The sequence below is a fragment of the Equus caballus genome, chromosome 11, assembly GCF_041296265.1.
Source record: "Equus caballus isolate H_3958 breed thoroughbred chromosome 11, TB-T2T, whole genome shotgun sequence".
NCBI classification, from domain to species: Eukaryota; Metazoa; Chordata; class Mammalia; order Perissodactyla; family Equidae; genus Equus; species Equus caballus.
In genome coordinates this window covers 19,917,007-19,942,810 of record NC_091694.1, presented here as the reverse complement: position 1 = coordinate 19,942,810, position 25,804 = coordinate 19,917,007, and the positions used below count along the sequence as shown (strand labels likewise).

General features: G+C 46.9%; 1 long non-coding RNA gene across 1 annotated transcript; it reads left to right on the top strand.

Annotated features, from left to right (window-relative positions):
• The first annotated feature begins 607 nt into the window (after positions 1–607).
• On the top strand, positions 608–3,623 carry LOC111775770 (uncharacterized). The gene is made up of 4 exons (XR_002811753.2): positions 608–907; positions 1,209–1,430; positions 1,593–1,659; positions 3,458–3,623. It is a non-coding gene; the product is annotated as an uncharacterized lncRNA (long non-coding RNA).
• The last annotated feature ends 22,181 nt before the right edge of the window (positions 3,624–25,804 follow it).

Genomic DNA, 25,804 nt, shown 5'->3' with positions numbered 1-25,804 from the left:
TACATACAATCTTCCAGATATTTTTTTCTCTATACATGTACAAAAAAGGTATGTACCTATAACACACATGGGATTATGTTAGGCATATTGTACAGTTTTGCTTTTCTCATTTATATTTTGGGCATTATTCAATGTCAGGATGTATGGATTTTTCTCATTCTTTTCGATGACTGCATGAGATTCCATTGTATGAATGGACCATCATTTATTAATTAAATCCACAGAGTGTCCCCAGCAATGAACTTCCTTGTTCATATTTCTTTGTACACTTGGGGGAGAGTCCTATAAGAGGAATTCCTAGAAGTGTAATTGTTGTGTGTATTTCAAGTTTTCATAGACGGTGCCAACCTGTGTGCCATAGAGGGAGCTTGGGTGCGGAGGGAAATTTAATCCAGGCTCCTCCTTCTCCATCCTCAGATTTAAATCCTCTTCAAACTGAAGGGTGGGGGTGGGGTGGGCGGTGTGGAGCAGACATTATAGTGCCCTTGCTTTTGGGGAGGTAAGAAATAATATCACCAGCAACTTGGCAGAGGATTCGCAGGCGGAGGCGGGGCGGGGGGCGGGGAGTGAGCTTGGGCTGACTTTCTGGGCCTGGGATTGGGCCCGGGGATTGGGCCCCGGGATTGGGCCCCGCCCGGGGCTGCCTGGCTGATGGCGGTGGTGGGCAGATGGCGAGGACCCCCTAAGCCCCCAGCTTCTCACAGACGTCAGGCTCAGTGGGCGAAACAACTCCTAAAATAAGGACTTGGCTCAGGGAGGGAGAGGCTGACACTGGGAGTGCATGATCTGCAGGGAACGTGGAGAACAGACCTTGCGCCCCAAGGAGGGCAGCCGAGACCCCGGACGGCCCCCACGCCTCTAGTGGGGAGACCCGCCAACTTCTCTAGCTCGTGGACTCCCGGAACAGGTGGCGGAAACCGGAAGTACCAGATCCCTCGGCCACTCGGGGCTGTTTGAGGCTCCCCTCTCTGTTGAGTTCACTCAGGCTCCTGGGCTAATCCTGGGTCTCTGGCCCTCCTGCAAGGAGCAGGGAGGTGGGGAGGCCTGAGGGTTTATCTCTTTAGCACCCCCCGCCCCCATAAATCTGGTGAAAAGATTGGCTGAGGAGGGTAGGGCTGCCAGCTGGGTTTTAAGAATTGCCGAAAGTGAGGTTTTGTGCTTTTGATTGTGTTTGTTTTTATGAGATTATCCATTGCTTTTCTTTCCAGATGCTGACTCTTATCCTTAGAGAAAGAGAAGGCAGAACTGCTTACTCAGTCTCTGGAACTCTCCCAGTCTGATGGGCGAGGAACAGAGCCGCCAGTCTGACCAGCCAGCACCTCAGAAAAGAACCTACAAAGCAAGACATGGCTCTGCCACCAACTTCTGTGACCTTGACCAAGCCATTCCTAGTCTCCTGGCCTCAGTTTACCCATCTGTAAAGCGAGGAGGTGGAGTAGACAATATCGGGTCTTTTCTGGCTCACTTTCAGGGTTCTTGTACAAGCTGGGCATGGGGCCTCCTTAGGATCTTTCTGCCTTCATCTATCACTCTCTGAAATTCCCTTGTCTGTTTTGTCTTTGAGTTTGTGTATTGTCTGCCTTCATCTCCAGGCTAATCGTTCTAGGAGGATGGCCATCATCCATTTTGCTCACCGTCGTGTCCCCAAGACAGTGGCAGGTACACAGTGGGTACTCAGCTCATCTCTGTGGAATGTGGGGTGTCCACTCAAGGGTTGGAGGGTTGGGGTGTCACTACAGTGAAGAAGTGGTTTTAGTCTATAAATGGTGAGAGCACTCAGGAAAGAAGCTATCAAGTAAGGTTGGAGAATTTATCTGGGAAGCCTTCCTGGAGGAAGTGAGGAAAAGACGCAGATTTGGAACTTGAATTAAGTATTCTGATTAACGAGGGACTGGAGAACTGTGGCCTTGGGAATGCTTTCTTGGCCCTACTTACTGCTCAGGAGGAAAGACCTGAGTCTGAGGTTTAATAGGCACAGTTTCATTCCTCCCTTCCCAGTAATTAATTACCTGGCCCAGGATGCTCCCTAGAGTCTGTCGCCACTGCCGTCTTCCAGCTCCTCCCAGGGTCACCCCAGGATAGTCAGGCTGTATCCAGATTGCCATTCTCCACCTCCCTCCCCAGAGGAGCCGCATGTGGGGCAGGTGTAGGGGAAGGGACTCCCAAGGTGTAGATCTGTGCTGTGCAGTATGGCAGCCCCCAGCCACATGTGGCAGCTGAGCAGGGGAATTGTGGCCGAGACATGCTGTATACATGAAATACACAGACTTTGAAGACTTAGTATGAAAAAAGAATGTAGAATATTTCACTAATACTATTTTATTTTATTTTATTTTTTTTATTAATGTTATGATAGATTACAACCTTGTGAGATTTCAGTTGTACATTTTTGTTAGTCATGTTGTGGGTACACCACTTCCCCCTCCGTACCCTCCCCCCACCCCCCCTTTTCCCTGGTAACCACCGATCAGATCTCCTTCTCAATATACTAATTTCCACCTATGAGTGGAGTCATATAGAGTTCGTCTTTCTCTGACTGACTTATTTCGCTTAACATAATGCCCTCGAGGTCCATCCACGTTGTTGTGAATGGGCCAATTTCATCTTTTTTTATGGCTGAGTAGTATTCCATTGTGTATATATACCACATCTTCTTATCCAATCATCAGTTTCTGGGCATGTAGGCTGGTTCCACGTCTTGGCTATTGTAAATAATGCTGCGATGAACATAGGGGTGCAACGGACTCTTGAGATATCTGATATCAGGTTCTTAGGATAGATACCCAGTAATGGGATGCTGGGTCATAGGGTATTTCTATTTTTAACTTTTTGAGAAATCTCCATACTATTTTCCATAGTGGCTGTACCAGTTTGCATTCCCACCAACAGTGTATGAGGGTTCCTCTTTCTCCACAACCTCTCCAACATTTGTCGTTCTTGGTTTTGGATGTTTTTGCCAATCTAACGGGGGTAAGGTGATATCTTAGCATAGTTTTGATTTGCATTTCCCTGATGATTAGCGATGATGAACATCTTTTCATGTGTCTATTGGCCATATTCATATCTTCTTTTGAGAAATGTCTGTTCATGTCCTCTGCCCATTTTTTGATCGGGTTGTTTGTTTTTTTGTTGTTAAGCAGTGTGAGTTCTTTGTATATTATGGAGATTAACCCTTTGTTGGATAAGTGGCTTGTAAATATTTTTTCCCAATTAGTGAGCTGTTTTTTTGTTTCAATCCTGTTTTCCCTTGCCTTGAAGAAGCTCTTTAGTCTGATGAAGTCCCCACTAATACTATTTTATATAGATAGGTTGAAATGATAATTTTTGATATATTGAGTTAAATAAGATACTTCATTAAAATTAGTTTCATCTGCTTTTTTTTTTGGTGAGGAAGATTGGCCCCGAGCTAACATCTGTGCCAATCTTCCTCTATTTTATATGTGGGATGCTGCCACAGCATGGCTTGGTGAGTGGTGTGCAAGTCCATGCCCAGGATCTGAACCAGTGAACCCCAGGCTGCTGAAGTGGATCCTGTGAAGTTAACCACTTTGCCATCGGGCTGACCCCCTCGTCTGCTTCTTTTTATGTTTACAAAATGTGGCTAGCAGAGATTCTAAAATTCCATACGTGGTTCGCATTCTATTTCTATTGACACTGTAGCTCTAGGTATTTGGGTGATGGAGCATTATGGGTAAAAGAATGGGAGATCCCTTGTTCTTCTTTCTCCTGAAATCAGAAGAGAAGCAGACCAAACTGCAGCAGTCTGGCAGGAGGGCAGATAACAGGAAGGCCTTCTTGACGGGGACTAACACACCTGAGGGATCTGCATACCCTCCTTCCTGGAAAGCTTTCAGGTTAGGTGAAGACAGTGCATATTCTTGAATTATCTTAAGACATCTTATGAAACTATGATTCTCAATGATCCGAACCTGGTTACTTGCAGGAGATTTTCCTACCTTCATTCAGAGTATTTTCACTCTCTAAATGGCTCTTTAACTGCCTATTTGATGATGAGCCTTGATACCTGGAATCCATAGAAAATTCCTAACATGGTTTTACCCAATAGTTTCTGATCTTTCATCACATTGCTGCGATAGTAGCAACAGTGTTGATGGACTGAGGTTCCGTCAACTTGCCCTCCCCTGCTGCCTTCCTCTGCCCAACCCTCCCCACCCAAAGGTGCTGGAACAGAGAGAGGGCTCAGGCAGGCCATACTGAAGGGGAAGATGCCAGCTGGGGGTCTGGATAATCCACAAACGGGATTATCTGCCGCTGAGTTTGCACACACATAAGCAGGTGGCCTATATGCAGACAGGACGTACTGGGATGAGCCAGGGAGACGAGGTTAACACCGTGTGTGTGTGGGTGTGTGTGTGTGTGTGGGGGGGAGGGAAGTCCTACAGTAAACCTCCCCACCCACTTATCTCTCATCCAGAGCATTAATTCAACCAATCACTCATTCTTTCAATCAACCACATGTAATATAATGTTTAGCATTACTGTACACTGACACACCATCCCAGGCACTGGAGCTAAGGTGCGATCTGTACACAAAAGCATCCTAGATCCGATTTCCTTGCTGCAGAGCCTGAGACAGGGATTGAGGGGGCATACGGTTTATTGAGGGCAAACTCTCAGAAGGGGAGGGAGGGAAGCAGGATGGGGCAGAGGAGGCGCTAAGCAAGGCCACACTCTCACAGCTGGAGTCTGATTGTGGTGTGATCCTGTGGGGAAGCTCTGGATGAAGAATGAACCACAGAAAGAATTCCACCCCCCAACCCCCACCCCAGTCCTCCCAGGCAGGGAGCTGGTTGCCCAAGTCTCCAGAGAAGGGGCAGCCAGGAGCCATCGCAGGCAAGGCTCACAGCCAGTAGAGCGGATCCGGGTGCGGCATCAGGGGCATCCACTCAGGGTGTAGCCCAAGAAGAGAAGAGCAGCTGACCTGGGCGAGCCACGCGTCCTGATTGCTGTCCTTGTTTGGCAATCCAGTGTGCTTTCTACTCTCGCTCTCTCGGCCTCAGCTTCAGCCCTTATCTGCCCTGGTCCCGCCTTGTTTCTCCTTCCAACTGTTTCTTTGTCTCCCTCCTCCCCCCACCGTCCTTGGTTCCTGCCTCTGATCTTGCCCTCTCTCCTCTGGAGGTTTATCTGAAACTCGGGATGGAAGGCTGAGTTTCTTCTAGATCCTCAGGGTGCCGGGGCTACCGAGTCATCCCTGTTGACCTCTTCCCTTGCCAATAGGTCAGTTGAGCCCCACTGCTCCCCAAGGCAGAAAGCTTTGGTGTCCCCGGGGACGTTTGACCCAAGCCCCTTCTCTTGTGCTCTCCCTTTACTGGGTGTATCCATCCCCACTTCCTCTTGTGGAGAAAGGACAGTTCAGGAGAAATTTGTGCTCAAGGCTTGACTCCTACCTAAACATCACAGGACACATTCTTTGGAAGGGAAGGGTGGGAGCCGGGCTGGCTTCCTTAGAAACTTCCAAACAGAAAAGACGCCGCCTTTCCCTGTCCCCTCCCAAATTCCAACAGGGACTGGGAGAGAGGGTTGTTTCCGCCCAAAGGCTGGGGATGGATGGACTGACCTCTGAATCTTCCTTTTCTCTGGCACAGCCCTGTTTGTAGAGGTGCCAGAATCCTGAGGCAGAAAGCAAGAGAAAAAAAGAACATTCTCTGAGGGCATTTGGCTGCCCTTTTACACCCCAAATCACACAGAGGGGGTCCAGTGTCATGCCCTCCATGTCTTCCCGCCCCTAGCATGTGGATTTCCCGTGGCATGTCTCATGCACATAGATACACACACCCTCACACTGTTGAAACCAGAGCGGCTCCAGGGAGGGGAGTGCGGAAGCAGCTGTGGACAGGTGTGGGTGGCCACATGCTTCTCCTTCTGGGAGGTGACACTTCTATTACACCTCCACAGGTTTCATCTGAACCTCACCCTGGCCTTGACCCTGTGTTGTCAGGGTGGGCAGGAGGGATGGAGGAGTTGAGCTGGCCCGGTGCTGACAAGGAAAGCATTCTTAACAGGCCCTTGAACTGTCAGGAAATCAATTCTTCCCAAGAACCAAATTTGGAGGAAACTCAGCTTAATGAACAGCAGCGGGAATTGGGCCTAGATGGCTGGGTAAACTTCAGTGATGGTTGAGTGAAGCGCCCTGGAACGGTTGGGAGCACCCATCCTCCCTGATGTATTGGCTGAAGGCAGGGTGTGAGGCCGGGATAAAGTGTGGGATCTGCACTGGGGAAAGTGACCCTGACAGCCCAAAGCATTTGGCATCTCTGAATCGGAGGAACGGACTGCCTGACTGGCCGTGTCACCCCTATTAGGCTGGGGCTGGGGCTGTAATTGCTATAATTCGTTGATGAATGCAGTTTGCAGCTGGCTTCTCTCCCTGTGACAGGCCTCAATTAGAGCTGCCAGAGGGATCTGGGGTGGGAGGGGGAGCTGGGATGTTGTTTCCAACCGCTTCTCCTGGCCCCCTCTCAGCTCTCTGCCCTGCCCTGAAATAGGAGGGAATTCGTTGAGCCAAGTTATTGTTCCCCTCACCCCAAACTTGCCCCCAGAGATATAATTTCAGAACAAATGGTGCTGCGGGGGGGAGGGAGAAGGGTGTAAAATGAAGGATGCCTTCCTGCAGGCTAGTCTGGGATGCTATGGATTTTAAAACTCAACCATGTTTCGTTTAGTTGAGCATTTTCTCATTTATTTTAGAGCTTCTAAAAGTCCTATAGGAAGGATGACTTTTGAGGCAAAATACTTATTTCTATCTTATATCCCCTCTCCATCTCACCAGATAAAGGAAAAAATATGAGGCAGAATGATGAAAAGGAGAGAGAGAAAAATTGGCTCTACATAGATACCTAATTTTAATTTCAAAATACTGTAAGGACACCAGGGATCATTTAGTTCAATGGTTTTCAAACTCTTTTTTAAAAAGCAATGGGAATGCTTCTTCCAATGAAATCTAACATGGAAGCTCAAGGTGTAAAATAAGCCATTACTGGTCCAGTTAAAGTGGAAGTGGGGCCTCTGAGCGCCCTGGACTATCCTCCTTGCTGAGTCCTGCCTCCTACCTCCTGCTCCATGGCCTCCCTGTGACATCTGTAAGGTTCACTTAGGGGGACCAACTCATCCTGGTTTGCCCAGTCTTAGCATTGAAAGTCCCACAACCCAAGAAAGCCCTTGAATCTGGGACAGTTGGTTGCCCTACACTCCATAGAGCATAGATAGAAAAGCACTGATCCAACCCCTTTGACCTATTGATGAAGGCATTGAGCCCAAGAGAAGAGAAGTGGTTTGAAGTCCCATGGATAAAGTCCCCATGCCCAAGAGATGCCTATATTTTGGGGAGTAAATCTTGCCCTTCTGCCCTGTGTCCCTGTGAGAGGTGAAACTGTCCACCTCCAAATTTCTCTCCTCCCAAAACCCTCTCTTGTGAAGCCTCCCATGATCCCCCTAAAAAGAGAGCTGCCCTCTCTTCTGATTCTTCTGTCAGAGCACTTAGATGGTAGAGTCATCTTTTATCTAGGGTCTTTCTCTCCATTTGGACTGGAAGATTCTTGGTTCTGTGTCTCATTTATTTTTGTATCCCTCAGCACCTAGTGCAGTGTCTGGCATGCAGAAGGTATTCAAACTGTTTTTCGATAGATGCATGGTGGATGGGTGGATTTGGAGGATGGATGGGTGGATGGATGGATAGATGAATGGATAAATTGGGAGATGGATAGATGGAATGGATGGGTTGATAGAAAGATGGATGAATAGATGGCTTGGTGCCATGTTGAAGACCTTGGGATGGAACAGTTGGGCAGTTTCTAGACAAGTTTCCTCCTGCATCAGTTCTCCCTAATATGGCCATTTGCTTAAGTTTGATTTTTTGGAATATCGAACATACCTACATTCAGATGCAAGGTCAAAGCAGCTTTCCAACTCAATTAGAAGTCGTTTAAATTGACTATTTTTGGATTATTTGTGCTATTGCTTTTCCCTACAGAAAGTTATGGTTTAACTACGCAAATAATATTTGATGAAAATACCTCCAATAGGCAGCTGATGGCAGTGACGAATAGTGTCTGAAAATAAAACAGTTTAAAAATATCAGAAAAGGGAGCGTGTAGGAGGCAGGGAGAGACAGTGAGCAGTTGGTGAACATAGCGAGCAAGATGATCAGGGCTTGAGGACTAGAAAGGCTGGAATCCTGAGAGGAGGAATGTGAGGTGCACATGAGAAGGACTTCCCAATTATCAGGACCGAGAGAGAATAGGATAGAAAGTTTTGAAAGAAAGAGGGGCATGATGTTGATCCTGTTTGGAAGCAAACAAGTAGTCTAAATGATTATTTATGATTCTTTCTTGACCTACTACTTGTTCAACTACAATCTGTTGAGTATCCTTTCTGACCCACGCATCAGGCCAAGCACTGTCACTTACACTGTCTCAGCCCATCACGCCTGGGGGCAGGAAGACGGAGTCTGCACTCTCTCAGATGTGCACATTCTTCTTGGACAATCTCATCCACACCTGTGGTTTTAACCACAGCAGCTACACTGATTCCCAAGTGTTCGTCTCTAGTCCAGACCTCTCCTTGTGTCCCACACCTACTGCCACCCCACTGCTGAATACCTCCCCCTGGATGTCTGCAGATGCCTTGAACTCAAGAAACCCCATGCTGAACTCATCTGTTTCTCCTCTAAACTTGCTTCTCTGCCCAGATTCTCCATCTATATTCATAACACCCTCATCTGACCCACTCGACACCCAAGTCAGAACCTGGGCATCATCCTCTTCTTCCTGTCTCCCCCACTGCCAATGCTGGTCACCACGTCCAGTAATTCCACTTCCTAAATACCTCACAGGTCTGTGTCTCTCTCTTCCTCCCCATAGGAACTGCACTGTGTTCAGGTCCTCGCCATTTCTCACCGGGTGCCTACCCTAGTTTTCTTAGTGGTCTCCCACTCTCCCATCTTGCACTCTGGGAATCTATTCCCCACTTGGTTGCCAGACTCTTTTTTCCAAAATGCAAATCTGATCAGTTACTGCCTCCTCCTAAAGCCTTTTGACGAAAGCCCAAATGTCTTTAAAATAGTGTCCAAATTCCTTACCATCTGTGACTAAGGCTTTCATACTCTGACCACTCCTCCGCTTCACTCCTCACTCGGCTTCGCCTAATCAGGGCCCTTGCTGGCCGAGCTCTCTCTGTCAGCCCCAGGTCTCTGCACAGGATCTTCCTGCTGCCTCAGATGCCTCTCCTCCCATTTGCACTGGCCTAATTCTTCCTCGTTCTCCACGACTCAGCATGTTGGGTGTCACCTCTGCCAGGCAGACTCTCTGACTGCCTCTTCATTCCTGAATCTGGAGGAGGTGTCCTTCCTCTGACCTCTTATTGTGTCCAGCGCCTGTCTCTTCCTTCCCTCTGATTGCACTGTAGTGCGGCTGCCTGTTTACTTATCTGTCTCTCCCTCCAGTGTGAGATTTCCCAGGACAGGTATGATGTCTTTCCCATCTGTATTCCTCGTGTTGCTTGGCACGTGGTGCCCAATAAATGTTTGTCAAATGAATGTATGACCTCTTGTAGTTCTCTATCTTGTATGGGCCTTTGTTCTCATCCTTCCTTTTGGGGAGGCCAGTTCAGGACAGATTATGACAGGACTCAGGATGTGCTGTAGAAATCAGTACATTTTTCTCCCTCCCCCTTGCCTGTCTCTCTCAGATTTTGCCAGTGGCCACGCCCTTGGCACAGACACACGCGGCTCAGTCTGCAGAACGTCAGCTGGCAGCGAACAGCCCTTCCCTTCCTCCCTGGCTCCGTCTTCGCTCAGCACAAATCGTTTTCCTTTTTGGGTGTTCACAGCTCCGATAGCAGAGGGCTGGGTGGGAGGGTGGCAGCATTGGGCTGTCTGCAGGGAGGCAGAAAAGGGGGGTGTGGGAGAGCCAAGAAGTGGGTGGAAGCATTGCTATGTGGGCCCTTTTGAGGGAGAAAGAACATTTAGCTTTTTGGGGTTGCCTGGGGTGGAGCAGCTGGGATGCTCTTGGCCGCTTTCACTCTCTGGGAGCTGATATTTAGCCTCCTAAATATTGGTGGACTTTCTGAGGGAGGGAGACAGAGACTTTGGATTTTCTTTCTTTTTTTTGAGGAAGATTAGCCCTGAGCTAACATCTGTGCTCATCTCCCTATATTTTTTATATGTGGGATGCCTGCCACAGCATGGCTGGATAAGCGGTGCGTATGTCCATGCCCGGGATCCGAACCTGTGAACCCCGGGCCGCCAAAGTGGAGCATGTGAACTTAACAGCTACACCACCTGGCTAGCCCCGAGATTACGGACTTTCAGAACTGGCCCTGTACTACCCTTGCTACCAAACCACTGGACAGAATCTTGGGGGTCAGGCAACTGCTATTTTCTCTTTGTGGAGAATGTAGGAAAAGAGAATCTGCCACATACCTCATTCATTCATTACCTGGGTGACGCCAGAGGCTGGGGACACAGAGGTGAATAAGGCTCAGTGCTCCTGGAGCTCACAGTCTAAGCAGGGCTGAGACCTGTGGGTAGACATGTTACAACCCAGCACCCAGCGTGCTCTGAGATGGCAGCGAGAGCAAGGGCTCGGTGGGCTCGGAGGGCAGGTCACTCTGTTCTTGGAAAGGTTTCAGCTAAGAAGGTGACGTTGGCCCTCCGGGAGACATTTCTACACAATGTTGTTCTCACAACTGCCTCCAACTTCAGTTCCTCAGAGGAGACTCTGTTGAACTCTTCACAAGGAGAGCAGTATCATACATGGTAGAAGGAGTACTGAGTTCAGAGATCACATGGTTTCAGATCCTGGCTCACCAACTCATTCATTCATTCAGTCAATGCTCTTGATCAGCTATGAGACCTTGAAAATTGACCTTAATTCTCTGAGCTTCAGCTTTCTCATTTATATAATTGGGATAATGGTGACACTCACCTCATCATTCTTTCAGAAAGATTACATGAACCGATGTACATGACAATGCTTTGTAAGCTGTAAAGTGCTTTGCAAATGTGATCTGTTATTTATTCTTTCACTTATGCGTTAATTCAGTCAGCCAGTAACTATCGAGTGCCCACTTCTAAGGTCTGGGAAGCCCCTCTTTGAGGCAGGAGCCTGTTTTGTGCACATGGGTGTGTGTGTGTGTGTGTGTGAGGGTCTGCGAGTGACTGTAGTGTGCTTCATCAAGCAGCAACCATCTGCTCTGTCTGAAGGGAAGTCCTAGCTTCCCCAGCCCCCAGCCCTCGCTCCCGGGCGCAGATGGGCAGGGACACGTTCTCCTGTCTCTCCCTCAGCTGATGGATGCTGGTGCACAGAGGAGGCCGGCAGGGTGCATGACTCACCAGCCTTAGTCACTCTGCCTACAGGACTTCTTCTGCAGGGTGATGACCCAAACTAAAAACATGGCTGAAGAGCGAGGTAGTGTTCTAGGCTGGGTCTCTGAGGGGCATCTAAAACCAGGAAGGGAGCCAAATGCATCATTTTGCACGTTCCCCAGCCCCCGACCACTCACATCAGAAGGGTCCTGGAGAGCCCCAAAGCTGAAGGGTGGCAGAGAAAGAGGTCCTGGCTAGTGGTGAGTGGGAGACCAAAGGTCATTTTTCCACCACAGTTGTTGTCTCAGCAGATCCTGGCCAGCCACATCATCAGCTTCAATGTGTGTACAGAGCTTTACAGTTTGTAACATGCTTTCATGCACTTTCTCTCATCTGATCCTCACAAGAACCTTGTGAAGCCATTACTGGAGAGGGGGAATAGCAAGGAGGTGGAGTGTGCGACCTATGGAGCCAAACGGCCTGCCTTTGAGTCTGTCCTGTTGCTTATCAGCTGTGAGACTGCACAACTCCTTTAATCTCTCTGTGCCTCAGTTTCCTAATTTAAGAAATGAGGATAATAATAGTACCTTCTCCTTACAGTTTTTGTAAGGACTGATAGTTTACTGATCGTCTGTCTCTCCGAATTAGACTGTAAACCGTAGAAAGGGGAGATCTTTGTTTTGTTTGCTGGGTGTCCGGAGTGTTTAGGACAGTGCCCCACACAGGGAGGTTTGCAAAAAATATTTGTGCAATGAATGAAGACGACTAGAACAAGCCAGGTGCATTACTATATGTATTAGCTATTGTGGTCAGTTCAGGTTGCTATTACAAAAATACCATAGACTGGGTGGCTTAGACACAGAATTCTATTCTTCGCAGTTCAGGAGCCTGGCAAGTCCAAGATCAAGGTGCTGGCTGATTTGATTTCTGGTGAGATCCCTCTTCCTGTTTTGTGGAAGGATACCTTCTGATTGTATCCTTTCTTGTTGAAAGAGAGATCCTGTGTGTCTTCCTTTGCATAAGGACGTTAATCCTATCATGGGGGCTCCACCCTCATGACCTAAACTAACCCTAATTACTTCCCAAAGGCCCCACCTCCAAATACCATCACACTGGGCATTAAGATTTCGACATATGAATTTTAGGGGAGACACAAACATTCAGTCCATAGCAGCTATTATTACAGGATTCTCCCTATTTGGGGGAAAATGTAGAAACTGAAGTTTAGAGCATTTAGTGAATTGCCTGAAGTCACAAAGCCAAGACATGTGCAGACATGGAGCTTAAAATGGGGCTGCCTGGGCCAGCCCTGGTGGCCTAGTGGCTAAGTTTGGCACACTCCACTTCAGCGGCCTGGGTTCGGTTCCTGGGCTCTGACGTACACCACTCATCTGTCACCATTCATGCCGTGGTAGTGACCCACATCCAAAAAGAGGAAGATTGGCAACAGATGCTAGTTCAGGGCGAATCTTCCTAAACAAACAAACAAACAAACAAAAAACAAAACCAAAAAATCCCAGCCAAACAAATAAAATTGGGCTGCTTACTCTAAATCAAGGCCCCTTTTCCCCACCATGACTATCCCAATTCCTCCTCCCGGTTCCTCTCTTTGATCTCTCTCCTCCACCTCTCCAGGTAAATCCTCATTAAAGTTGGGTTGATAGACTTAATCCAGTTCCTTTTCCGCAGCAGAGAGAGCTGGAGCACTTTGAGCAAATCACTCAACTGCTGTGCAAATAGTTCCTTCATCTTTTAAATGGACATCATAGTAGAACCTTCGTAGGTTCAGCTTGGCGAAGATTAAATGACAGGTAATGTACGGAAAACGATAGACACAGAGTAACAGCTCATACACAGAAACGCTTAATCATCATCTTCATTATCTCTTGGGGGCCACTAGGCAAGATGTAAAATAGATTTAGACTCATAGAATGTTAGAGTTAGAAGGGATCTTAGCAAATATAGTTCACTCTTTTTATTTTATAAATGAGCAAATGAACCCAGAATCATTTGACTTCCCCAAGGATACAATACTTGTTTAAAAAAATATCACCTGGAGGAAACTGGGTGAAGTTTTACAGGAACTCTTTCTGCTATCTTTTACAGCTCTTTTCTAAGTCTAAAATTGTTTCAAAATAAAAATAACAACAAGAATGGCTGTTGCAACTACTCCTGAAAAATAATTACCTAAATTATAAGGCAGGGAGGGGATGAGGGTGCGTGGGGGTTGGGAGGAGAGGTGGGGAGATGTTTAGGAGTATTCTTCTCCAATTACCTTGTTCCTCTTGATGCGGGGTCGGTGAGCCGAGGAGTTGAAAGAAAGATTTCTTGGACTCTCAAGATCTGGCGGTAGTGCTCTTTTATTTAGAGAATAGTGTGGAATAGCATGGGGACAGGACCCATGGGCAGTCAGGCTGCTGCGTGGGAACAGGGCCCACGGGCAGGAGGAGGTGTTGCTGCCGCCGCTTCTACTGCAAACATGGCTGGAGAGTAAGGCTAAATTTAAGGCATAGGTATGTGAGCCATCTCTTTACAAGACAAAGGAAAGAACATGGAAAAAAGTTAAAATGGTATCAGTGCAGGTGCGGTCTGGCCATTGGGTGGTCCCACAACTTTTAGATAAGAATCAAATCAGATTAAGTAAAGGCCGGAAGCCACCACCCTAAATCAGTTACATGAGGTTGCCGGAAAGTAACCAACTTAAGTTCTTGCCTTCCCCATTAAGAGTTTCCAGAGACAAGGCCATCCCCCTTCCCCCTGGCACAGAGACGGAGGCATCTCCACAGATGGAGCTTCTCCCCACAAATGCAAATGCCTCCCAACAAAGGGCAAGCAAATTCCACTGCTCGGAGCCTGCTTCTCATCTGCAGTTTTAAAATTAACCAGCCTAAAATTCTCATCACTCTCAGAAGAAATATTGACTTGTATTTCAGTGCATTTGTCCTGTCGCTGCCACTGCCGGTCTCTTAAACCCATCCATTGATTTCTCATTTTCAGTGTCCATCTGATTTTTTTTTTGTTGTTACCAGATAACTATTTGATGTTTTAAATTCCTAGTCTTGGGGCCGGCCCTGTGGCCGAGTTGTTAAGTTCACACGCTCTGCTTCAGCGCAGCCCAGGGTTTTGCAGGTTTGAATCCTGGGTGAGGACATAGTACCACTGGTCAGGCCACGCTGAGGCGGTGTCCCACATGCCACAACTAGAAGGACCCACAACTAAAAAAAATACACAACTATGTACCAGGGGGCTTTGGGAGAAAAAGGAAAAATTAAATAAATAAATAAATAAATTCCTAGTCTCTGTTGAAATTCTCCATTTTTCATCTATTTTGGACATCTTTTCCTCTATTTTCTGAGCATATTAATAATAATTATTTAAAAATTCTTGGGGCCAGCCCCATGGCCAAGTGGTTAAGTTTGCTTGCTCTGCTTTAGCAGCCCAGGGTTTCATCTGTTCAGATCCTGGGCGCGGACATGGCACCGCTCATCAGGCCATGTTGAGGTGGCGTCCCACATGCCACAACTAGAAGGGCCCACCACTAAAATATACAACTATGTACTGGGGGGATTTGGGGAGAAAAAGCAGGGAAAAAAAAAATTCTTGTCTTCTGAGCCAGCCCTGGCAGTCTAGTGGTTAAGATTTGGTGCTGTGGCCTGAGTTCATTTCCTGGTCATGGAACCAGGAGGCTCACATAAAGAATTAAATTAACAACCAGGATACACAACCATGCACTGAATCTTAAAAAAAAAAAACCCCTAACAATCCATGTCCTCTAACTCCAATGTCTTTGCCACCTGTGGATCTACTTCTATTGTGTATTTTTTTCATTTGCTTATTTCCTGTCTCTTCACATACTTAGTAATTTTTGATTGAATGTTAGAAATTATGTATAAAAGCCAGGGAGAGGCTCCACAAGATGGTTATTTTCAACCAGAGACTGTTCATGCTGTCCTCTGCAAGACAGGAAGTGTGGCAGAACCCCTTACTCCAATCAGGATCTCATCTGGCTCGAGGCTGTGTTTTGGGTTTATGAGACTCAGCGCAGTGGGAGTTTGCAGCTGATCTTGGGATGTGACCCTCCTCAGCTTCTAGCTGAGGGCCTGGCAGATTGTGTCCTCAATAACAGGAGAAATGCTCGGGTTTCTGCTCTGCGTTTCAGAAGTTTGTCAATCTCTCTTTAGCTTTCCTCCCTGTGTAGTTTCGGATTCGGCAGATGTTTGGAGGGGAGACTGGCTGTGTATTTGAGGTCCCTCAAGTCTCCCATTTTGGTTTTCCAGTCCCCGTGTGACTGTCAGAAGTTCTACTGGATTCTCTGCCCTGTAGCAACATCCTCTGTTTAGGGCACACCCAGATTATCAGTCTCTAGTCCCACCCAGAATTAGAAAATGCTCCCAGGGGAAAGGGGGCTGTAGACCTCCAATTGTCTCTGAACAGCCTCCTCACCCCTCAGCATGTTACTCTCTCTTGAGAACTTCTGTAGCTGTCTGATGCTTTTGTAAATATTCGTTCTGCAGTTTACCTGGCTTGTCTAGTTCCCAGAGGAAGTGTTGACTTGCTGTGAACTATTCCAACCTATCCAGAAGCACTCAGCACTCCCAAAAGAGACTGGGAGTGAAGGATTGAAAACTTGGGATAATACCTATTGTCAAATCGTTTTTTCCTCCTGTTTTTTCCCAGTAGCCCTTTAGGTGTGGGTATAGAGGAGAAAGCGGGGCCTTGGGGTCAATTCCAGATCTGCTACTTAGATACTGTGTGACATTAGAAAATTAAGTTAGAGGAAATTAAGTGAGGTAATACCATTTGGATGGCACCCAGCACAAAGCCTGGCTCACGGATTTAAGTACCAAGCTTTCTCCTACATGGTGGCGGGGGACTTTTCCCACAAAGGGATCAGAGTTTGTGGTTTAAAGGTGGTTTAAGATGATGAACAAGCTTGGCCTCAGGTCCAGTTGATGTGAAAGGAGATGAAGCAAGGTCTTTATTCACAGCTTGTGGCCCTTGGAAATTATAGTTTCGGGGCTTGAGGATAATAGTAATTTAGGAGAGGTGATGGGGTGTCCTAGGAGCCCCGCATTCACAGCGGCCTGAGTCTATGCCCAAAGTCATTTGGAGGTACAGGACATCCACGGAACAGAGCTGCTCAAATCCAACATTCTTCAATCACCTTCCACAGCTCCCCATGCCAGACACTTATGCTTGCTCACATTTAAATCTTGCGTCGACCCTAAGCAAATGCAGTGGTGTGCTAGAGCCAGCTCATACCATCTTGGCTGGTGAGAGCCAATTTTCAGGAATTTTGTGAGCTGGTTGACATGTTGATAACTTGAAATCTATAATTCCTGTGGTGGGCATATTTACACCATGGAAATTAGCAAACACTACAAGACAGGGCTTTTCTTTTCTTCCAGAGAGCCAGTTGTTAAACGTTTAACAGCATGCCATTGCATGTGAGTGTTATGACCATTTTACAGTTAGGTAAACTGAGACTTTGAGACCCCAGTTCTTAGAGCAAGTAAGCAGCACAGCCAGGATTCAAACCCAGATCTGTTTGGGTCTAAAGCCCTTGAGTGCTTTCCCCTGGGGATAACAACTGTCTTTTTGTTTCCAGCATGGTCACATACAACCCCAGTTTAGGAAGAAATAAAGTGGGCTGGCATGCAATCTGTGCCCAATAATTCGGAGATTGCAGGCACACCAAATGGACATTTTTGGACAAATGTCAAATCAGTATTTGGCTGAGACTGGTGACAAGTATTACCACAGAATTTTCAGGACCAAGAGTAAACCTTAAATTTTTTAAAGATTTAGTTACTGTTGCAATTTTGTTATTTTAAAAATTTAGTAGGCAAATTTCTAAAGTTTGTCATAATGCAGAAATAATACTTTCTCAGCATGTTCAACAGCCACGTTGCTCCTGCGGCCACTACATGGCACATGTGGGATACGAAATAGCAGCTCACTTTCATCTGGGGTTGGCGGAGGGGCAACGCATTTTTTGGATACCTCATTTTTCTCTAATATTTTCTTTTTTTCTTTCTCTTCTTTCTTTCTCTTCGACCGGATTGAATGTGACATATCATGGATGTTGTATATCTCCTCTTCCTGAAATTTTGAGGCAGCAAAGTTGACATTCTGCTTTTAATGCATCCTCACAAAATAAGAAAATTCTGAGTCTTTTCTTGAGAGACTCCTGGACTAAAAGGCATTAAATGAGGATTACAGTTCTCTGAATTTATTTTATTTAAGGTTACAAATGCTAGTTCACCAAGTAATTCTGCAAGACTAGATTTATGATATAATAACGATCATTTTAACTTATATTATCATTTAAATTTTCATAAATGTTTCATGGCCCAAAAAGGCTGTAATGTTTTCCCTGAAGTTTTCTAGCTCCGTGTAACTCGTTGTGGGTCCTCAGACCAGCAGCATCTTTATTCCCTTGGAGCTTGTTAGAAAGGCAAATTCTCGGGCCAGTCCAGAGACCTATTAAATCAGAATGTCTGGAAAACAAACCCCTTAGAATCTGTATTTTAATCAACTCTCCAGAAGATTCCAATAGTCCCCGAGTTTGAGAAGCACTGATGTAGCCAACAATCTCCTGATATTTACCTAGTTGTCCATCTGCTTCTTTATATCAATATTTGAAAGTTCTACAGTGTTTTACATAGAACTGCCAGCTTTCACGTTCGTCATTAATTATTAGGGCATTTTAACCTTGAGACAATAATTTCGACATATAGAGCACACAAGGAAACTTTCATTCCAAGTTACATGGGGAATGCTTACAAAATAGAAATGGAATAGTCACATGAACCAATACATTGAAATGACACGCCCTGTTTGTATTACAGATGTTGTCATGCTGGCAAGATCTGATGGTAAAATATGTTGCCACGTGATCACCGGTCATGTAGAAGTTCAGAATTGCCATTGAGGGACACATTTCACAATTCAGTCCAAAGGCCACAGAGGAAGCCAAAACGGAAGAGCAAATTTTTGTCATATGCGGAGATCAAAGCTGAACTTTGAGGCGTCTCTAGTAGCTATTATTAGCTATCAAGGTGACACTGTGATATTGAGCGTCCTGGAGAGGTTCAGTCTTCTTAGTACACCCCTCCTCCCATCCCCAATCCCACGAAATGAGGGAGCTCAGGTTCTGTATATGTGTCACTTTCATCTACTTAGGTGCCCAAACCAAAAGCCTCTAATTTGACACCAAATCCTATCAATTCCGTATCTTGACTTTCTTTCTGCTGCATCCACCCCCTCCCTGACCCCAGCCGAGGGTATTTCTTGCAGCTTTCACTCTTACCACTCTGTAATCCTCTTTTCACACAGCAGCCAGAGTGATTAAGTATATATAAACCAGATCCCGTTATTCCCCTGCCGAAAACTCTCCCTTGGCTTTCCATCACTTTGAACATGAACTTCCACCTCCTCACTCTAGCCTGTTGGGCTCTCCTGGCTCCCGCCTGCCTTATCAACCTCATTCAGGACTACCCTCCCTCTGAATCGTAGGCAGCTAGCCAAAAGGGACTCATTTCTGTTCCCTGAATACTTCCAGGGCCTTCCTGCTCTGAGATTTTGCATATGCTCTCTCTATCTGAATGCTCCCCACTGCTACTCTTCTCCTTGCTGTCTCCTTTCATCCTTCAACTCTTTGTTACATGTCACTCCCTTAGACAGGCCTTTTCTGATTACCCAGTTTCATGTAGGTCCCTCCTCCTCTCCCTAGCTCATCCCTTACGGCCCTTAACAAATGTATATTTATATAGCCGTGGGTTTGTTTGTTTAATATCTGTCTCTCCACTGGGCAATAAGTGCTGTGAGGAAAGGAACCACTTCTGTTTTGTGCTTCACTGTCACTCCAATGCTCAGCACTTAGCAGAAGTTCAATAAATACTTGCTAAATGTCGGACAAGCCCTCGTCTTGAGCTTGAGCTCTGGGACACTGTGGGGCAGTACCAGGCTCTCTGTGGAAACAGCACCCAGCAGGTCTTCTTTGGCTGTTGGAGTAACATCTGAGTCTGTTTCAGTTCAAATGTCACCTCCTTCAAGAGGCCTTCCTTGATCCCCCTATCTACTTGTCCCCTACCCCCATTATTCTCTGATATACTATCCTGTTTCTTGAAAGCTCTTACCACAATCTGAAATTTTCTTGTTCATTTATTGATGTATCTACTTGTCTTTCTCCCCTGACTGGAAGGAAACGCTTGGCTCAACTTTGCACCCCAAGCATCTAAAATATAGTAGGCACACATACATATCTGCTAGTTTCTGCACTGTCTGACCTTCCTAGGTTTTATTAGCTATGTGTAGTCCTAAGAGGAAGTGCTTTTTTTTAAAGATAGGCACCTGAGCTAACAACTTGCCAATCTCTCTTTTTTTCTTCCCTCCATAAATCCCCCCCAGTAGATAGATGTATACTTTTAGTTGTGGGTCCTTCTAGTTGTGGCATGTGGGACGCCACCTCACTATGGCCTGATGAGTGATACCATGTCTGCGCCCAGGATCCGAACCGGTGAAACCCTGGGCCGCTGAAGTGGAGCCCGCAAACTTAACCACTTGGCCACGGGGCCGGCCCTGAACTGCTTTTATGATAATAAAAATCAACAAAGTGGTTCTGTTTCAGCAAAACTGTACATATAACACACTGTCAACCATGTAACAAATGCACAGAAAAAAGACTGGAAGGAAATATGCTAAAATGTTAATAGTGGTTTTCTCTGGGTGGTAGGTTATAGGTGATTGCTGCTTTTTTTTTTTTTTTTGAGGAAGATTAGCCCTGAGCTAACATCTGCTGCCAATCCTCCTCTTTTTTTTTTTTTTTTTTTTTGCTGAGGAAGACTGGCCCTGAGCTAACATCTGTGCCCATCTTCCTCTACTTTTATATGTGGGACGCCTACCACAGCATGGCTTGCCAAGCGGTGCCATGTCCACACCCAGGATCCGCACCGGGGAACCCCCGGCCACTGAAGCAGAACGTGGGCACTTAAGCACTGCATCACCGGGCTGGCCCTGCTTTTTTTTTTTTTAATGCCTTCTTATATTTTTCCAAATGTCCCCCAATGGTTAAGGTTTATTTTTATAAGAAAAAAATTTAAAGTAGGTAGATAAAGCTAGAAAGAAAAATGGAACACAGTGGCAAGTGCCAAGGCCTCTCCAGGGGACGTGCAGCTGTGTCTGCCCAAGGAGGCTTGGGCCCTAGGAGCTCATTTCCCTTGCTCTTCAGTGGTGCCTGAACTGACTCCACTGCCCCCAGATGGAGTGTCTCCTGGGAGGATGGGCCAATGTGACATCTGGAAGCCTGAGGCCAGATACGGGCTCTATTCCGAATGCCTGGCAGGTGGGAGCTGGGAATAAAGGAACCTAGGCAGAGCAATTGGTTGGCCTGGGGATGAATTCAAACTCCCTTTCCAGCAGCTCTGCTCCTCCTTGGGCTGCGCTGCCCTTTCAGAGGGGAAGATGCCCTTGCTAACTGTTTAACCCGCTGTGTGAGGGCGGTGAGGGGCAGGCAGAGGGGCAAGGCAGCAGAGCGTCAAGAGGGTTGGGCTTGGCTTGGGTTCCAGTGCTGGCTTTTCTATTGACTTGCTGTGAGAACACCAGTAGGTACTTTGTTTCTTTGAGCTGGGTTGTTGTTTTTTTGATCTGTAAAATGGGAAATATAATCCCTGATGTGGGGTTAATTAATCCCAAGTGGGAAAGGAATTCTACCTAATAGCATCCCTGACAGAGGCAAGAGGGGCCCTACTGAGTCTGTTTTTAGGATTTCACTTGCCTCATTTCCTCTTCTTTCCCAGCCTATCAAGGTGGTTGGGAATATTGCACAAGTTACCAGATGTGAAGGCGCTCCATGATCCAAAGGGGACAGGAGAGGAGCCCAACCAGTTACCTTCCTGTCGGAAGGCATGATCCCGGTGACAAGCGTTGCCCCAGAAACGCATGGTTGTTCCTGTTTCTTCAAAGCGCAGAGTCTTTTGTGGTCAGAATATGTTCTCTGCACTGAACTTTCTTTCCTTCATTTGTTTGTTTGTTCACGTGGCCAACACTCCTTGAGTACTGCTCTGTGGCAGTCCCTATTCTGGGCCCTGGGCACAGGGTGGTGTGAACAAGGCAGATCTGGTCCTTGTCCACAAGCAGCGAACAGTCTACAGGACAGAGAGAGTCCTGGAGGATTCCAATGCTGTGTGATTGGTGCCAGGATAGAGGGACACGCAGGGGCTCTAGGATCACAGAATCCTTGTATTGGTCCTTCCCAAGTACGGGGGAGCTCTGCCCAGCACAGACTCCCCCACCCAGCTGGAGATATCCCTTTGCTCTAGCTCATGGGCCCAGGGTGGACAGCAGATGGGGCAGCTCTGGGAAGGCTCCCGGGGAGGATCCCAGGCTGGGCACATTCCTGCTGTCATCCTACTGCCCAGACGCTGTGTCTCCCCGGAAGATGTCTGCAGGGCCGGTTGCGCCGTTTTGGCTTCCTCCAATTAAGCATCACGAAGGCGGGGAGACTTGGAGTGCAGCCCGGCCAAGGGGTTATTTATTCCATCACCTCAATCACAATAGATCTGCAAACGTCCCTTGATCTGGTGAATTCAAGAGATTAAGGCCCAGATGTGATGGGGACAGAGTTGCCTCTAAGTGTTACAAACCTCTCATTTTGTACCAACTGATGGGAGACCGTAATTGCCCAGATGGTGAGAGAGCACGATTAATCCTTCTTTTATGCCAAGCCCCAAGAGAGATGGGAGTTAATCATGGAGCTAGGGTGGGAGGGGCTCTTCTGTCTCATCCTCTCCTTCAAGTTGGCAAGCAGGTCCCTGATGAATATGGGGGAGAGGAAGCTGGTCAGTCTTCCTGCTTGGCTCCAATCAGGTCCAGCTACACCTTCGGACTCTGGCGGCGTTTCCCTCCAAGTCCTCTCCATCTGGTTGTATATTTTGTTTCCCCCCCTTTCCTACACACTGTACTTCCTCACCTCCCACTCACCCTTTTCAGTATGTTTTTATGTTCTTGGCAACACTCCCACCAAGGGCAAGGGTGATCTCCTACTCACCAAGACTAACGGCCACCAGGCCTGTTCTCATCTGTTTGACCTCCCTATAACGTTTGAAGCTGTTGGCCACTTCCTTCTGGAAACTCTCTTTCCTTGTCTTCTGGGACTCCCTCCTCCTGCTTTTCTGATTATTTCTTCTCCATCTCTGTCTTCCTCCTCTCATCCTGAGAATGTTGATCTCTGTTTTAGGCCTTTTTCTATTCTCTTGGCTCCCTCAGGGAGAGGCAGATACTGTTGGTTACCCATTCAGCATCATTCTCTTTTTCTTCTTTTTTTTTGGTGAGGAAGATTGTCACTGAGCTAACATCTGTGCCAATCTTCCTCTATTTTGTATGTGGGATGCCACCACAGCATGGCTTAATAAGCAGTGTGTAGGTCCACACCTGGATTTGAACCCCTGGCCGCCGAGGTGGAGCGTGCCAACTTAACCTCTACGCTACCAGGCTGGCCCCCTCTTTTCTTCTTGTTCAGGGAACATGACCCCTTTGTGCCTGGGGATGAATCATGATTGGTCCAAGAAATCCCGGTGAGCAGTTTATGTTTGCCTGTGATTTGTTTAAGGGTGGATATAGTCCTGGCCGATGCATCAGGAGTAGAAGTTTGAGTGGGAGGGATTTGAGGGAACAAATGCGTGAGGAGAGGCAGCCCTTCGTGCCTTTAACAAGATGCGAGGATACGGTGCCCGAAGCTGCCGCTGTGGCATACACCTTGTGAGCCTGGGGAGCAGGCCTGCGATCAATCACAGCGAGGCTGCCCTGCAGCTTTGATGTTGTTAAGCCAATGAATGCACCCGTCCTGGCCTGGCCCTGCGGTCTCACGTTTAAGCTGCTGGAAGCATCCCTCATCAATAGAGTGGGAGATACACACGTCTCCCATGGCTTCAGCTACCAACTCTCCACCGATGCCTCCCAAGTTTATATAGTTCAGACCTCTTGCCCACAGCATCAGACATCCTCACCTGGATATCCCTCAAACCTAATGTCCAAAACAAAACCCCATCTGTATATCCTCTTATTCTCAGACAAAGCCAATTTGTTCTCTGTCATCCTGCAGTGCTTTATTCATGCCTCTGCTATAGCACTGGTCCCATGGGTTTGTTTGCTTTAACTGTTTTCCTTTCTGGAATTGAAACTTACAGAGGGCTGGAAACTTATCCATCTTTAAATCTCTAGTATCAAGTAGGAGCTCATTAGGTTCTTGTTTGGGCAAATTAATTTGTGGATATTCAGATGTGTTCAGTCGCAAGTAATACGATACCTTAAAGAACAGTAACTTAAAGTGTAAAGGTGTTTAATTTATCTTACAAAACATGAAGTTTGGAGGTAGGTGGTTCCAGGATTAGTTAAGCAGTTCAGCAAGGCCAAGACGCTGAGTCAGAATCTTTGAAATTCTCTTGGCTCAGGATCTCTGAGAATCTCTGAGATTCTTCATGGTTGTAAAGTAGCTGCCACAGCTCGAACATCACATCCTCACAAAACAGCCTTCCAAATAGGAACCAAGGATGGAGGGTTGTGGTGGCACGAAAAGGGCTTCCGCCTCACATACTTTTCTTTTTTGGGGGAGGCAAATCCTCTTATCATTGGTAGTTAGAACTGTGGTGTGCTCCCTTGCACCAATCGCTGGCAGACAGAACAGCAATTACCAGGAGTGGCTTAGACCAATCCTGAGTCATGCTTGGTGCTGGGCACGTTGCTGTGTGACAAAAGCAGGGTTCTGAATTAAGGCAGACGAGGGAGTATCTACTGGATAGGTGATCAAGGATGCTTGTCCCTTATGCTCTGCCCTGGTCCAAGTTCTTCCAGAACCCTCACTGCTTTCTTGGGCACTTCCAAGAAACATGTAGCCCTGGGTGAACCTGGCTCGGTGCAGGAAAAACCCCTAAATGCTTCATGTTTAATGCTCCATAGCTGAGGCTGATGATGGGTAGCCCTACGACTTTGTGAACTTGCCGTCTAGCAGGGCTGCTGCAGACGATTGTGATGGTTGTTTGTTGCACATGGGGGCCAGTGTCAAGGGGAGCAAGATGGGGCTGAAAATCCAGCTTCAACTCTGCTTGCCAAGCCATGCACTGTGGCATGGGGCTGTGTCTACTTGGCGGTGGTGGCATCTTGTTCCAGTTATCACAAAGGCACTCTAAGGGCTGGAGCTGCAGTACCTTCCAGAAAGGCTGTGCCAATTTATATACCCACCAGCAGTATGTGAGAATGTGTTTCTCTCTGTACCCTTGCCATGATTTGGTGTTATCTCATTAGAAAATCTTTAATAATCTCTTCTTTGGTCCCCCTGGCTCCAGCCTATCTCATACTTGCTATCTCTTCCCAGATTTATCTTCTCCCAAATCTTAAATCAGTCACTTCCTTGCTCAAAATCCTCTATGACTCCCTCTTAGGTATAAGTTAAACCCCTTACTTGGCATTCCGGACCCCTCAGGATCTGGCCCCACCCATGCTCCCAGCTTTATTTCTCATTATGAATCTTTTGCCTAAGCCAAATATTTGCTTATGCTGCTCTCCACCCTCAAGTTCCTTTCTTCTTTTCTGCTCATTCTTGAAGCCATGGCACACATCCCATCTCCAGCAGAAACATTCCTTGGCCACTCTAGGCTGCACTCTTATCACCTCTGAATTCCTTCAGTTCAGTGGTCTCAACCTTGGCTGCACACTGCGTGTCAGCCGGGAGCTTTAGAAAATACTAATGCCTGGGTCCCCCGACAGGCATCTGATTTAATCGGTTTGGGTGCCAGACTGGGCTCTGCGATTTTTAGACCCTCCAGGTGATTCTAAAGTGCAGCCAAGTTCCAGAACAACCTATTGAAATCACTTGGACTTATTGCCTTGCATATGGGAGGGCTCGCTCGGGGAGCTTTAAAGATCACTGGGCCTCATCCCCGGAGCTTCTGACATCTGTATTTTTTCAAGCTCCCCGGGAGATTCTGATGTGCAATGTGATTGCGGGCCACTGTGCTATGCTTATATTTTTTACACTTCCCATGGGACAATGTGCAGAGGAGGTGCTTATGATGTCTAATTGTTTATACATTGACTAAGGAGAAATAGAATGACATAAGCATATAAAAGAGATTTAGCAACTGTAATGTGCTGTGCAAGTATAAGAGTTTATTATTAAGAGGTTATTATTACTATTTTCAAGTTCCAAGCTTGTTCTTGAGGTAGGACTATGTTTGGGACCAGTGAAGGCTCTCAGGAATGGGTACGTGAAGGAGGTCCCTCACAGTATTGTAATGCTGCACTGTACTTGGATTTGCAACCTTGGCACAGGGGCTTACCAGTGTGCTAGACTGTGGCAACGCTCAGGAATTCTTGGTTTGGAGAATGGCCTAGGGCCTTGAATACCTACGTTATTAAGGCTTGTCTTTTTAATTCAGAGGCAAAGTCAGTAAAAAAAACCACATCCCCCTCTTCCGCCTGCTT